The sequence below is a fragment of the Micromys minutus genome (assembly GCF_963924665.1).
Source record: "Micromys minutus genome assembly, chromosome: X".
NCBI classification, from domain to species: domain Eukaryota; kingdom Metazoa; phylum Chordata; class Mammalia; order Rodentia; family Muridae; genus Micromys; species Micromys minutus.
Genome location: NC_137970.1, coordinates 19,732,623 through 19,749,050, shown reverse-complemented (window position 1 = coordinate 19,749,050; position 16,428 = coordinate 19,732,623). Strand labels below are relative to the sequence as shown.

The 16,428-nt window shown below is 44.4% G+C and overlaps 1 pseudogene across 1 annotated transcript; it reads left to right on the top strand.

Moving 5' to 3' along the window:
- Positions 1-1,026: 1,026 nt before the first annotated feature.
- Positions 1,027-16,428, top strand: LOC308414822 (stathmin-like; annotated as a pseudogene). Its single transcript has 3 exons — positions 1,027-1,116; positions 13,178-13,315; positions 15,948-16,428. The product of its transcript is annotated as a stathmin-like (transcript).

The following is a 16,428-nucleotide window of genomic DNA, read 5'->3' as shown; positions in this document are numbered from 1 at the left end:
TGTTATTTAGCTGAGCAGTAGTGGCACACTGCTTTAACCCCATAACTTTGAGGCAGAGGCTGGCAGATCTCTGTGTGTCCTAGGCCACCCTGTTCTACAGAAGGAATTCCAGGAAAGGCACAGCTGCACACACAATACCTGTTTCAAAACTCAATCAACAACAACAAAAAAATCAAAGTGTTCTTTTACCTACTTGTGTGGCCTACTTAAGGATTAGTTGACCCGTGCATGATTTTTGAAAAGGTTGCAGTAGCTTTGTTCAGGCACTGAAATATTGTCCCAGCCTCTGGTACAACAGAGTCTCATTGGCTTACTGCCTGAGCGTCAAAATGCATTTGCTTCTCAAGCCTTAGTCATTGTCCTCAGCCCATAAACTGTTGAGTGTTGATCATTTCAATTTTGAGCTATCTGCCCAACAGACTCTTTGAGCCACCAAGTGCTGAACTGAAGGTATTCGGCAGAGGAAGTCCTGGTCAATGTGTGCTAGTTGTGACAGGTGTAGTAGTTTGAATAAGAATGTGTGCCCCTGTCCCCATGCCTAGAATCATATATTTGAATGCTTGGTCATCAGGGATTGATTAGGAGTTGTGGTCTTCTTGGAATAGGTGTGATCTTGTTGGAGGAAGCAGGTCTCTGGAGGTGGGCTTTGAGGTTGTAGAAGCCCAAGCGGAGCCCAGTGGCTCTCATTCTTCCTGCTGTCTACAGATCTGGATGTGGAGCTCTCTACCACTTCTCCAGCACCATGCCTGTCCCCGTGTCCTCCACCATGATGATAATGGACCAAACATCTGAATCTGTAAACAAACCCCAAATACATGCATTCATGCACAAGAGTTGTCATGTCCATGGGTATCTCCACAGTGATAGAACAATGACAGAAGGTGGTACCAGGGAGCAGGGTATCCCTGTGATAGGCCTGACCAAGCCATTTCTTCACAGAATATGAACACTGATTGGGTCTCTGGGACGTTGGATTTGGAAAGCACATGAAAGGCTCACTTTACGTGGGACTTCATGGAACTTAGAATGAGAGGTGTAGAAGACAGTGGTGCTGAGAACAATATAAATTTGGAAGACCCAAATGAAGAGGTCTCAGAGGAGAGGAATATTGTATTGGTAAGTGGCCTAGAGACTGTTCCTGTAATATTTTGGCAAAGAATGTAGCTGCTTTTGCCCTTGTCCAAAAAATGCCTGCAGCTAAAATGAAGTTTTGGAATAATAGCATTGGCAAAGTAGATTTAAAGACAGCCTAATATTGACTCTGCTGTGTGGTCATTAGTGGTCACACTTATGCACTTCTTTAATGATAAGGAGAAAGCTGAGGAAGAAAATACCAAATGTACAGTTTGAGGAGAAAAGGAGCATGGAGAAGTATTGTACAGTTTGAAGAGAAAAGGAGTGCCTAGATGTATGATGGAGCTAAGTGCCCCTCTCAAGGAGATCAAAGGATGTAAGAAAAGCCTGAGGCTGAGTACAATAAAGGGAGTGGTGGCCTCAGGGAAAGACCCCACCAAGCTAAGCTTCTAACTTGTAAAAAAAAAGGGGGGGACAATTAAAGAAACTATTAAATTGTGAAGGAAAGCACTGGAAACAGAAATCTGATGAAAATATGTGAAGGAGGGCCCAGGTTGAGCCCCTGCAAGCAGCAGAACTGGGAAGCTATGGCCATGTGGATCTGGCTTTGGAGTTATGAATACAAGAAGGTGGGGACCTCTCCCTCCCTCAGTTAGGAAAGAAGTTGATGTGTGCTGTGTTTCAGGGGTGTCTCTGAATGGTCACCCGGAGAGGTCCTTCATGAAGCTGCAAAAGAAAAGCCTGGATTCTGTGGAGACTCCAGATGTTGGGGATGACATAATCTTGGGATTCCTGCTAACAGTGATTGGAAGGAGCGCAAGAGAGAGAAGGGTGTTGTAGTCAACAAAGATGAAAAAAGGTGGAGGGCTGAAGAGCGCTTTGACCTTAGACATGATGATGCAGAATTTGGGGTTTACCCTGGGGTTTCAAGCTTGCTTTGGTCCACGATTTCTTCACTAGGCTTCCTTCCCTTCTTTTTGAGGTGGTAACATATGTTCTATAGCATTGTATCTGCTTTTTTATGTTCATTTTGCAGAAGGTTACAGGTAAGAGATTGCAATGAATATCAGATGCCATTTTAAACTTTAGACTATTAAATAGTTTGACACTGTTATAGACTATGAAGACTTTTGAACTCTGACTCAATTCATGTTCAATATAATATGGCTTCAACCCTATGGGAGAGTGGAATGTAGTGATTTTAATAAGAATGACCCCCAGAAACACATATTTGAGTGCTTAGTCATCAGGGAGTGGGACCACTACTTAGAAGGATTAGGGGTGTTGTATAGCCTTCCATGCTGATAATGGACCAAACCTCTGAACTGCAAGCCATCCCTAATTAAATTCCATGGTCATGGCTTCTCTTCAGAGTACTACACAACCCTTAGGAAGACACCTGCTCTGGTTTGACCATGTTGATTCTCTCTGAAAACAGACTGTAGCTTCATTTAGTGGTGTGTGCCTTTGATCTCAGCACTCCAGGGGCAGAGGTAGAGGAAGAGGCAGGTGTGTGTCTGAGAAGTCAAGAGTAGCCTTATTAACCTTGGGAGTCCTAAGACAGCCAAAGCTACCTAATAGACAGAGTGTCTAAAACCAAACCAAACCAAAACAAACAAAACAAAATCAAAGCAAACCAAATAAAACAACACTAAACAAGACAAACACAAAAACACCTGACATTGAAAAGCCAGAATGTACCAGCTTGGGAACATGGCGTTTAATGGAAGGATGTATTTAGATGAATGGGAACTTTCTGGTTTCTTTAACAACTCAGTTTTAAATCTTTTTCTGGAAGCTTTTTTTTTGTGATGGGGCATGTGAAGTTGTACTTAAGATAGACACTTGAGAGGGTGCTTGATATTTAGAAAAAATATAAAAGGAACACCACAATGAGAGGACTTCAAAGCTTCACTAGTCTTCACTTCATAGGGGAAACCTGCCAAAAAATTTCTTGTATTCTTCCTGCTGATGGTCACCACTTGCACAGTCCCTGCCTATTTGGAGGACCCTTTCTATTTCTGGTGAATCGTACTGCCTCTACTGATTTGAGTTTGGTGTTTGCTATTGAACTGGACTAGTACAGTCCTGACAACAAATAGTAGAATCACCCAAGAAAATACTTCTAAACAGGTCCACAATTCCCTTTTACTATTCATCTTCTTCCTGCCTCCTCTGGTCCATGGGTTAGAAGGGAGGTAAAACTGTGTGAGAACCCTAAAGTGAAATAGGCTTTGAAAAAATCTAAGCCTACATTTAAGTGGTGAGGGCCTGGGCCAGTGAATGGGAAGTGGGACCACAAAAAGAATGGACAGCATTCTAAAGTAGGGAGTGAATGGGTAAAGGTCTGGCCATGCAACTATGAGGACCACAGTTATGATCCATCATCCTCATAAAAACCAGGGGGGTGTGGTGGTCTTCCTGTAATCCCTGCCCTCTAGAGGCAGAGGCAGAGTATCCCTGGGGGCAGACATTGATAGGCCTGTGTTCAAAGAGAGAATATGACTCAGTAAATAATTTGCAGTGCCATCAAGAAAGGCATCTAGTGCCAACCTCTGGCCATGCACTAGTACCACACACATAAAGTGAAACAAGGCAAAACAAAGAGGTTTTTGAGTACATTGGCCATAAGCCCAGGTAAGGACACAATTCATTTCTACTGCTTTCTGCTTTCTGCTCCTGACATTTGAGGGCATGCCAATAAGTCCCTCACTAGGCACAATAAGACAGCTCCTTCTGTGTTGATCTTCCTGGGCTCCAGAATTGGGAGAAGTTGGCAGGGTTTGTGTTTTGTCATATAGAAAGGAATCTGCACGCTCATGCTGTTAGTCTAAATATGGATACATGGTGAAAGATTTGGTTGCTCTGAATTAACCCCATCACCAGGCCAACCTCTGCTGCCCATGGAATAGTACAAGATGGATTCCAGAAGAAACTAACCAGACTCAGCACACTGTGTGAGATGTCTGTGTGTGGTTAATAGATGAGGAAATCACAAGGGAATACAGGATTCTGATGAAGGATCATCCTTGAAACAAAGAATAAAGGGCTGAGGAAGAACGGGTCTGAGCCCACCTGAGAAGTCTAGTGTAACTCCCGTGTTCTGTGCTGAAGGCCATGAAGAGTCACAGGAAGTCCATCTATGAAACACCCGACAGCAGCATCAGTGGAAGTAATGGGAGGAAATGGACCCTATTCCTTTCTACTGTCTCCTATCTTCACATGACCTAACTGCAGAGGGAACCCTCTGACATGGCTTTGCTGATTCTTTCCCTCTGTCCCGCGCAACCGTCTCGCCTGCAAGAACGACGCGGCACACAAAATAGAATCCTTCTGCGGTAAACTTTATTAATCTGGAAAAACCGGTACTTGCTTCACGTAACGAAAAGGACGGAGAAAACCAAGAGATCCAAGGAGACGAACAGGACGAACAAGCTCCACAAGACGGCCGAAAACCAACGGGAGAAAGAGAGGAAGAAGAGAGGAAGAGAGAGAGGAAGAGAGGGAGAGAGAGGCAGAAGAGAGAGGAGCTATCCAGCCCTTCCCCTATAAAGGGATCAGTCCTTGCCTTGGACGCGGAGCCCCCTGATTGGTTGAAACTCACCAGGCCCTATGACGCCACGGGAGAGGCGAAACTCATGAAGCAGAAGTTACCCAGCCTGTGCGCACATGGCTTGTTTACTGCTAACTCCAGCCAGATATCAGCGCCATCTTGTAATGGCGAATGCGTGGGAATGTGTGGGCGGCGCCCCACAGCCGGATATCAGCGCCATCTTGTAATGACGGAAGCGTGGGAATGTGTGGGCGGCGCCCCACATCCCTCCTCTTTTCTTAGACTTTCTATTGAGAAGGGGTTCTTATTTTTAGCCCAGAATATCCTCAAATTCAAGTCCACCCTCCTCCTTAATCCTCTTGGGTATTTGGATTAGAGTTGCACCAGCATATCTAGTAATACTGTTCTTCTTAATAACAAAGTAATTTCTCTGACAAAAGTACTAATACTCTCAGGATTACATAAAAGCACAGGCCAGATCTAGGCTACAAGAAGTTTGTCTAGAGTCAGGGATAGTGTCCTGAACTCCCATATGTATTGCCCTCTAAGACAGGGAATCCCACAGATGCTCAATGCTCACCATGTAAGAAAGTGTGTTCATGGCCACTGTAGGGGAAAGCTTTCTCACTAAGGACTACTAAGAACAGCAATTCTCCATTTCACTGCCTAGTAAGGAAAGTATGTTAGGAGCAGCTCAGGTATAATCTCTGACCTACTCACGCCATCAAGAACCACCAGTCACCTTCTTACATCACAGATGTCATGAGCCATGTGTAGTCAGGCTCTGTCCATTCCTGTGTCTCTCCTGAGAGCAGATATCCACAAAGCCCCCAACAGATGTTCTATTCCATTCATGTAGGTCCATTCTGGTCATTCTTCTTTCCTGTGCAGACTGAGAGGCAGGAGATTAGATATGGTAGCAGCCTTTGATGAAAGGTTTGCCATGGGTAAGTATAAGTAAGATTTTCATCTCTTATGAGTCCCTTAGGCCTCAGCTGAGGCAGGAAAACTTTCAGAGAGCCATTGCTGGTTTCCTTCTCACCAACTGGACTGGGGCCCTTCCTAAGGTTCACACAGTTTCCTACCATGGACATGGGCCTATGCTGCTCCCCAGTGATGGTTATCTATAAATGTAAATTTACTAGACTGAGATTGAAACAAGAGGACAGTGGGTTTCTCTGCTTCATCCATCACAGAACCTTAGTTAAAAAGTATGGAGAACTCAGGGCCCTTTTACAAATATATCAGTATTTCAGCCTTTCAGATCTGTGGTGTTTAGATTAAGTATGGTTTCCATAGACTCATGAGACTGAATGACTGACTCATAGGGAGTACTACTATTAGGTGGTGTAGCTTTGCTGAAGAAACTGTGTAATTTTGGTAGTTGTTTTTGATGCCTTCAGCTGGAGTAGGTTGGCCTTATTGGACTTCAGTGCTCAGGAGATGCTCAGAGTAGAACACAATCACCTCTCTGCAGTGTATGCATCAAGATGTAGAAGGTTCAGAAACTTCAGCACCATGTCAGCCTGGATACTGTCATGCTTCTGTGATGATAGTGGGCTGAACTTCTGAAAGTGTAAGCCAGCCAGAATCACATGTTGTCATTTATAAGAGTTGCCTAGGCCATGGTGTGTTTCACAGCAATGAAATTCTCACTAATACAAGAATCCATATTTTCCCACATTGCAATGTGTTTGAGGCCCTATCCTGAGAGCCTGGATAATGTCCCTGAGATCACACAACCACAAGAACTGGAATTCCAGCCCAGGACTGTCCCACCTCAAATACATGTTCGTATGGTGGTTGAATAATACCTCTCAAGATTCTCTGTCTCCTCAGAAGTCTGAGTTAGGAAATAATCTTTAGGCAGAGAGTTCAAATGAGAAAGGCCTGGAGGTGAGGCCGGGTACCCAGATCATGGAACTGATGTGGCAAATCCTTTCCATCCTTTATTCAGGCCATGCGGCAAATTCAGTTCCTGGTGTGCAGCCAAACCAACATTGCCCATCCATGCAGTCTGAACAAACAGGGCCTGCTTCCTGCTCTCCTTGGATCATACCCCAGTGAGGATGAGGAGGACATAAGTAGCCGAAGAAGCAAATGCTTGCATGTGCAGGGGACAAATACTACAAATTGACTTTTTGTTTGTTTTGAAAATTAACATGGGAAATGTTGTCTCTCCACCTTTCCTTTTAGTATATGATCAGGAAATGAATTTAAAGTCCACTGAAAGTAACAGAATTCATTTACTAATTCTAGTAGATTAATATTTGGACGCTTTGCCAAGAATGACAAAATCTTCCATGTGTGAAAAGCAATGAAAGGATTGGTTACCTAGCAAGTACTAGGGCATCAGGAAAGGAACCCAAATTCCAGCCATGGAACAGCATGCAGATAGGCAAGGTTTTCCAGGCCCTGACTGACATGCTTCTCCATTTATGGCACCTACCGGGACATACACTGTTGTAGCAGGCTTAGAAGAGATACTCATCTAAGCAGTGTCCCTAGCAAAGAACATCAACTCAATAAGCACCCAATATACCCAGTTATGAACATGAAGGCCACAACAAAGAAACAATGAAACATTGTCATTACATTTAGGTAGCCCTGGATTTGAGACTAAAGGATACACACTTGCTGGGTGGTGGTGACACATGCCTTTAATACTAGGATTGGGAGGCAGAGGCTGGCAATCTCTGCGATTGAGGCCAGTATGGTCCGCAGAGTGAGTTTTGAATAATAAGTACTACATAGAGAACCCTTGTAGTGAAATAAAAGAACAAAGTGGAACATGTATCGGTATATGCCCAGGAGAGGTTTAGCTGTGTTCTCAGGTATGTTTCTCTTTCTCCACATCCTCCCCAGCATCTGCTGTGTTCTGAGGTTTTGACCTTAGCCATTCTGACTGGTGTGAGGTGGAATCTCAGGGTTGTTTTGATTTGCATTTCCCTGATGACCAAGGATGTTGAACATTTCTTTAGGTACTTCTCAGCCATTCTGTATTCCACAGTTCAGAATTCTATATTTAGCTCTGTACACCATTTTTAATAGGGTTATTTTGTACTCTGGAATCTAATTTCTTGGGTTCTTTGTATATATTGAATATTAACCTCTATCGAATGTAGGTTTGGTAAAGACATTTTCCAAGTCTATTGGTTGAGGACTGTCCTATTGACAGTGAGTGTCCTTTGCCTTACAGAAGATTCGAAATTTTATGAGGTCCCATGTGTCAACTTTTGATCTTAGAGCAGATGTCAAGAAGTATTTGCTGACAGGAGCCTGATATAGGTGTCTCCTGAGAGGCTTTGCCACAGCCTGACAAATACAGAAGTGGATGCTCACAGAAAAACACTGAACTGAACACAAGGTACCCCAATGGAGGAGTTAGAGAAAGGACTAAAGGAGCTGAAGAGCTTTGCAACCCCATAGGAAGAACTACATTATCAAACAACCAGACTCTTAAGAGCTCCCAGAGAATAAAGCACCAACCCAAGAGTCCACATGGAGGGACCCATTGTTCTTGTTGCATATGTAGCAGAGGATCTCCTTGTCAGACATCATTGACAGGAGAGGTCCTTTGTCCTGGGAAGGATCGATGACCCAGTGGGAAATGCCAATTCAGGGAGGTGGGAGTGGGTAGGTGGGGGGGGAGCATTCTCATTAAAGCAGGGGTAGGGAGGACGGGACAGGCAGTTTCAGGAGGGGAAACCTGGAGAGGGGACAACATTTGAAATGTAAATAAATGAAATATTCAATTAAAGAAAAGGAAAAAATAAAAAGGAGATGCAGACATGAGAAATGAAAGTACACTGGGAGCTGATAATGAAGGGGACAGGGAATGGCAATGGAGAGGGGCAGAGCAACAGAAGGAAGACAGTAATTTTGTACCAGTGGAAAGACCCCTGCTCATCCGGCACTAATTTCTGGGTTTGGATCATAGATCCTGAAACCCATGGCCTATGTGCAACTTACAAGTCTCACCTACAGAACAATATCATCAGACTGTCCACATCATAGATCCTGACACCCATGGCCTGTGTGCGACTCACAAGTCTCACCTACAGAACAATATCATCAGACTGTCCACATCATAGATCCTGACACCCATGGCCTGTGTGCGACTCACAAGAATGTCTAGAACACATTTTCCTAACGTGTTTTCTCTAGGACACCATGGTTCCATCAACAACAGCCAATGGATTCTTATCCTAGGGAATGTACCAATGTCACTATCTCTCTTTTTCTCTGTGTCTATATGTGTGTGTATCTATGTGTGTGTGTGTTCCTTTTACTCTTGTGTGTGTGTTTCTAATACTGTGTGAGTACAATCAAATTGAACACAGGGCCCCATACAGATAAATACACCATCAGCCTCACCTGCATTTTAAGAAACTGCAGGAGGACATCAGCTGTGACATCTCCTGTTGTTTCACACAGGTTGTGGGAAAGTTTCACAATCCGGAGCATTTCTATTGGGCAGGTTCTGGTTAGAGGTGCTCAAAAGTGTTGTTACCCTCCCTGAGACTGATGTAGATGGATCAGAGAGGCTCAGTCATTCACTGATGTCAAGCTGCCAGTTTTTGATGGTGACCTCTTCTTTTCAGACTCTGCACCGTATCAGCCACACAATATATCTTCTTACTATTGCCACCTACCGACTTTACTTTGTATCCACCATCATATGTTTGCAGATATAATGACTAACTTTCATTTCTGAACATCAGATAAATGTCTGACACAGATTCTGTTTAGCAAAGGACTTCCACTTGAGAAGGCTGCTAACCCTTGAAATACGCAATGGGGTGCCCATCCCATTCTTGAACAAATACCTTGATTTACTTCCAACCCTCATACTGAGTTGACTCCTCCCACTGTGTTCACTTAAGTTTCTCCTTCTCATCCCATGCAATTTTCACAGTAAATCACAGGAATAAAACTGGTGTTTCCATTGGACAGATGCTGTCTCCATTGAAAACAATAACTCTTAAGTGACTCTGTCTCACACTGTATCGTGGCAGTTGGGGTGGGAGGCTGGCCAGGCCAAGGATAAAAGTCCTAGATGTGCAAGAACAGATTTGAGCACAGAATCACACCCCAGATACCTAATGGTAACTACCTGAAACTGCAGTTCCCACATTTCATGTAAATTGCCATCCCCAGGTAAATAAAGAGAAATGTATCATATGTATAGTTGATCCATGAGTCTGACACTGAAGTTTTGGACACTCTGACAAAACCAAGAATTCTTCTAAGAAATCACCATCCTGGCTGTTAAAGGCGGGACTCTGGTCCAAACCCAAATGCACACCAGGTCTGTGCTAGGCATGTCTCTCTGCATTACCCTCTCTTTTCCTTGGCTCATCCCAGCTGGGGAGCTTCCATGCTCTTCTTGCCCCTGCCTTCCATTCTTGCCCCTGCCTTCCATTTTTCCCCTGTGGCACCAACTTACATCCTCACAGTTCCTTCTTTCCATCTTCTCAGAAACCTAGTGTTCTCTTTCTGATTCTCATTCACTCTCTGTGTCTCTCTGCTTGTTTCATGGATGTTTCTTCTTTAAAACAGGTCCTGCAGTATGCTTGGCAGAGGATCATGGTTTTTTTTTTTTTTTTTTTTTTTTTTTTTTTTTTTTTTTTTTTTTTCCTCAACCCTGGAAATGCAGCTTGTCTCCTAGACAAGAAGAGTTAAGATCATCAAGAGGAGCTGTCCTCCAGAGGCTAGAGAGGCTACATCACAGCAGGCAAACCACCTGGCCAGGCTGTTACCTCCATGAAAAGGCAGGTTTCAACTGGAAGGGAGCTAGCTGCCTGTGCTGCAGCCTGAATCTCAGGGGAGACTGCAGCGATTTTCTCCCCAGGAGTGGTCTCATACAGGTCTTGGCACATACTGTCCAGCTACAGCCCTGAAAGCAGTGGTCCCTATGGAGTCACCCTCCTCACTGGGCACAGCCCCAGCCCCCAGAGACAACAGCACCCTGGGATGCTTCCTGCAGTCAGGGGGAATCTTACTGGCAGAGGAGGTGACTTCACATGGGGAGGCTCCAGGGAGTCTAGGAGAGGTCTCAGGATGTTGCCAGCCAGTTAGGGTGCACAGAGGGCAGGTAACGAGGAGTCTGCTCTTTGGATTTCCTGGTTGTCTTTGTGAGAGAGCAGGAGCTCACCAGAAAATAAAAACCCAAGAAGTATGCTACTTGCACTAAGCCTGCCAGGAGTGGGATCCAGTGTCTGGTGGATTTCCTGTTTGCTTTTTAGTTTCATATGGGAAAGGTCAGCTGTAGTGGCATAGGGGGTGGGCATGGATTCAAGGGAACTCTTAACTTCCTGAGCAGGAACTGTTCTCAGGTAGTTTATGGCACAAACTTGCCACCTGAGCAGATCATCCAAAAGAGAAAAGGACAGGAGTAGGAGGGCCTGTCATCCAGGCCTTTGCAGATCATAACAAGGGAGGGTGTGCTCAAAACACAGCTCTCACTACAAAGTGAGTTAGATTGTTCTGATCCTGGTACCGGAAGAGGGATTTGGGTTGCTGCAAGTTCCACTTTCCAATGTTCCATCAGATTCATGAAGGATTTTAGAGTACCAAGACAAATAATTTTAGCATGAACCATGTTTAAATTACACTGATGGAAATGTGGAGGAAACCATCCCCAGACCTCAGATGCTATGTGACCACATTCTTCCTTAGTCCCTTGGCAGGCTCAGAAAGAGGTGTTGTTAATAGTTTCGAAGGGGTATTTCTCTCTTTATATGTATGCTAAATCCCAAAGAGAGGTGAGAACAATGTCTCTTTAGGGTCTAAAGATAGAATTAGAAAAGTTTTATCAGGACCTGACCCTGTAATATTCCAAACTCTCCACAGTCCTTGAAGGTTTAGTTGGCCAGCCAGCTTTTGTTGACACTGCTTCTTTCCAGGTATTTTTATTAACAGCACCCATAACCCAAGCTACCTGATGAAGTGTGATCCTTTATGGCCACTGTTTACCTGAAAGGAGTAGTGTGAATGGCTTCCTTACCTAGACTTCATTCAGGGAAACAGGTGGAATGCACATTCTAAATCACACTAAAGGATGATGAGCTATGGATTTCATTCCTGTCCCCAGCAGACACAGGGACCTTTCTTGCTGTTTTATTTCACATAGTCTTACAAACACTGTGGGGTGGCCTCAGACTTGATATATACTCAAAGGTGACCTCAACTTCTGATTCTCCTGCTTCCAACATCAGACTTCTAGGATTCCAGCTATCCTAAACATTCCAGTATTAATCATTGCTAAGGAATGAACCTAGGGCCTGGTTCTGATTAGGTAGGTGCTCTACCAATTGAGGGGCATCTCCAGTCCAACATCTCTATTTCCCCTGGGAGTAACTAACTCATGTATAACTCCTTATACTTTTGCAAAGCTAGTGTCTTCCTGGTCTAAATAGAGACGTCAAAACTAAATATTATCCTTGAATATCATCACCATCCTAAATATTACAATGGTGTAACTCTTTGTGCTAGTGCGTGAGCCCTGGGCCTCACAGAGGCTAGCCAGGTAAATGTCCATCCAAGTAGCATTCACAGATTAAGACAAATTGGCTTTTCTACTGCTGTGATGTAAGTGTGTGGTAGAAGACTGGGTTGGCAGGTGTAGACCCTGGGTCTGATTCTAGCACTGTCCTTTTACAAGGAAAAGGAGAAAAGGAAATGTAGTAACTGAGCCTTAGAGTGATCGAGTAACAATGATCAATGTGGTCAGAGTCACGCACAGCTACCTGGTGGTCATGGCAACAATGAGTTGATTACACAAAATGTAAGTGGTGCATACTTGATTCACATCCTGGGGTCAGTGCTTGATGGCCTCCCTCTGGCAGCATATGCCTGGGAATGATGCTATTCCTGCCTAAAATGAATTGACCTGGTGACAAAAGAAATGCTAAATTTAAACCATTTTAAAGATTCTATTGATTTTTCTGGCTTACATTCTTATTCTTCCTGTGTCAAAGAGACGCTAGAGAACCGGGCTACAGAGCATAGGGTGACCCCACAAGACAGGAAGGGATCGGGGTCAGCTGTTCTAGAAGCTGGTCAACAATTGCAGTGGCTGTTGCTGTGGGGGCAGGAAGCTACAAGCTAGCACAACACAATTTAGCAAGGGGAATAAATGTTACTAAAGACCAGCTGCTTGGGGAAGGGCGTTATGCGGCCTTACAGGAACCAGCCAGGTCTGATGAGGGTGTAATTGAGCAATGTCATTTTGCTGCATTAAGAGTTTGGAATTGGTTGAGGAATCTTGGTGGGGGAAGGCGGTTGATCTATCTCCTTTACCAAAATAATACTGGACTCTGGAAAAGCTTTACAGGATTCTTACAGAGGTTGAGTTGAGCTGTGAATAGAGCCATATCAGACCCTGAAGCCAGACAGTCATAGACAGAGAAATATTGGCCTTTGAGAATGCAAACTCCACATGTAAGAGAGCAACCAGACCACTGAAAGCATGTGAGGCAGGTGTAGACACAGGGATACGGGAGACAACTGGTCTTGGTTCTCAGCACCAAACTGCAAATGTTATAGGGCAAACTGTGGCTAGAAATATCAGAAATCCAGATGCTCAATGTTTCAAGTGTGGTCACCTTTGTCATTTCCAAAGAAACTGTAAAGCTAAAAGGTCCAGAGTTCAAAGAAGCAGGTACATTGATTCTAGAGAATACGGTAATCTCAGGGGAGACCAAGCAGGCTCTGGTTACTAAGAGCCACAGAGGCTTCCAGGCTGTTACAGCCCCAGTGGAAAGGGCAAACAATGGTCAAAGGGTTGCTGATGCAAGAGAGACCTAAAAGGTGACCTCTTGCCATTATAAAACTAACCCTGGGGCCTGTCATCTTGAGGCCCCACAGCAAACAAAACAAGCTGTTTTTCTTTGCTCAGTCAGGAAGTACCCAGGAGGCAAGGAAATTAGGTATTTCTGATCTTCTACATGCTACAGAAGGACTTGCAGCTTTGGATCTGGCCACAGATACCTCTCTTACATTATCCCCAAAAGGTGAATTTTAGTAGTTAACCAATGGTGTGTATGGTCTCTTACATCCAGGGGCAGTGGGAATAATCATGGGAAGAAGTGGATTAATCTAGCAAGATTATTGTCTCTCTAGGTATAGATGGGGACAGCAAGGAAGAAATAAAAATTGTGGCAAACATGAAAGAGGAGATGCAGATTGGAGCAGGGGATAGGATTTCTCAATCATTTCCTGACATCACAGGCAATGCCGCTCCTGTTGAAGGACCAGGGCTTTTGGGAGCACTGGGAAATGTGTGTTCTGGCAAACAACCGTCACTGACCAGAGACCCAAATGAATGGCTCAGATGAATGGTGTGGAAATGGAAGGGTTGGTAGATATGGGAGCTGATGCAAGTGTACTTTACAAAGTCTGGGATCCAGATTGGCCACTTCATGTTAATGAGAGAGGTTTAAAGAAAAAGACTTCCATTGCTTGGCAACAAGCCAAAGGGGGGAAACCGTCCCACATGTTCTCTATACACTCCAATTCCATTATCCGCTGTCAGTAACCATAGAGGTACCAAAAGAAATGACACCTGACAGATGCATATCCTCCATTTTTCAGAATTTGGAAACAACGCATGTCCACCACACCATTGACATGTACTCAGGGTTTCTATGGGCAACTGCTTTCAGTTCTGAAAAGGCTCGGTGTGTAATTATTCACTTCCTGGAAATAATGGCAGTTATGGGAATACCTGCCCAAATTAAGACTGAAAACACTCCCACATGTGTATCCAATATGATGCAACAATTCTTTGCATATTACAATATAAAACATGTTCCTGGTATGCCACACAATCCCACAGGACAAGCAGTTGTAGAATGAGCCCATCGTACTGTACAGCATAATTATTAAAAATCCACGCTAAGAGTAGCTACACACCAGCAGTGGGGGTCTCCCTGTCCCCATGGTTCCTGTGGCTAGCTGGCTGCTGAGCCACCTTGATCTTCCCAGGCCAACCACCACCTGTGGTTAAGCAGGCTGCTGCTTGCACAAGTCCCTGGAACCCCTTAAATGAGAACTCCAGAGGCTCGTAATTCATCAGCCACATTTATAACAATAAGTCCTCAACCCCCAAATGCCCACACAAAGAACTCAAAACTCAAGTGATATAGACTTAAGCTTCGCACGTAGGCTGGACAACGGCTCCCTACATTACTCTATGGCCTTCCATGATGCCTGGCCAGAGCTACCTGTGGCTCGTTCAGGCACGTGGTTCTGGTTCGTCTTCTTCCTCTATCTCCTCCTCCTCTCTGCTCCCTTCCCCATCTCTCTCTCTCTCTCTCTCTCTCTCTCTCTCTCTCTCTCTGTGTGTGTGTGTGTGTGTGTGTGTTGTATGTTGTGTGTGTGTGTGTTGTGTGTTGTGTGTTTGTATGTGTGTGTGTCCCCTCTCTAAAACATTTAGCTCTATCTTTTTTTTCCACCGTCCAACCATAGGCTCCAGTCTTATCTGACTCATAAAATTTCACCTGACCTCAGCTGCATACAGGCACCACTTTTGAGGGGGCAGAAAAAATAGATACCAATCCACAACATCATACCTTAAAATCAATGTTTATTAAACAAAAAGGGTTAGTGAAAAACCCTGGGGACAAACTAATGCATCGTTAACTCTCATTTTTTTTAATTACTGTTGGTGAAAAATGAACAGCAGCAGCTGAGAGACGTTGGGATATCAAATAAACTGAGGAACTAGGCCAGTCAGTATATACTATAAGGATGTGCTGACATTCGAATGGAAACCAGCAATAGCACTAAGATGGGATGTGGTTATGCTTCTGTATCTCCAGGGAACGGAAAAAAAACATGGCTGCCAACCAAACTTAGAAAGACTAGATCTGACTAGGGAAAACCTCTTGTCACTTGAGACAATGTCTTCACAAAGCAAAAAGCCCAGGTATTTCTGACTGTTTCAGTTACTAACTTCTCCTAGACATGGGTGCAAATCAACTTCTAAAGGGCTAGTCCTAATCATTGATCACACAGAGACTAGACAACAGAGATTGGGCAACAAATACTACAACTACCTCTTTGCAAAATATCCATTTTATGCCCTGGACCCTGTACAGGAAATCTGCACCCAATTCAGCAGGAAGCAATTTTACGACGCTCAGTGCCCTAGTCTCTTAAGGTGGGGTGGATAGGTTTGTTCATTAGATGTGTTATAATTGTTATCTGGGATGGAAAGGATTGGTTATGATGAGGGATTGATAAGGTCATTTTTGGAGAGTGTGGCCAGGCGGCTCGGACCGAGCAGGGCTTTCGTTGCCAGTGGATTGTGTAGAGTGTACAGCCCATCTCTTGTCTTCTGTTCGACACGGCGTCTTCTGATACTCAGGTGAAAGAGCTGGAGAAGCGTGCTTCAGGCCAGGCTTTTGAGCTGATTCTTCAGCCCTCGGTCAAAAGAATCTGTCCCCGATTTCCCCCTTTCACCCCCAAAGAAAAAGGATCTTTCCCTGGAGGAAATTCAGAAGAAATTGGAAGCTGCAGAAGAAAGATGCAAGTCTCATGAAGCAGAAGTCTTGAAGCAGCTTGCTGAGAAGCGGGAACATGAAAAAGAAGTGCTCCAGAAAGCCGTCGAGAACAACAACTTCAGCAAAATGGCAGAGGAGAAACTGACCCACAAAATGGAGGCTAACAAAGAGAACCGGGAGGCGCAAATGGCTGCCAAGCTGGAGCGTTTGCGAGAAAAGGACAACCATGTTGAAGAGGCGCAGAAGAACAAAGAATCCAAAGACCCTGCGGATGAGACAGCGGCTGACTAA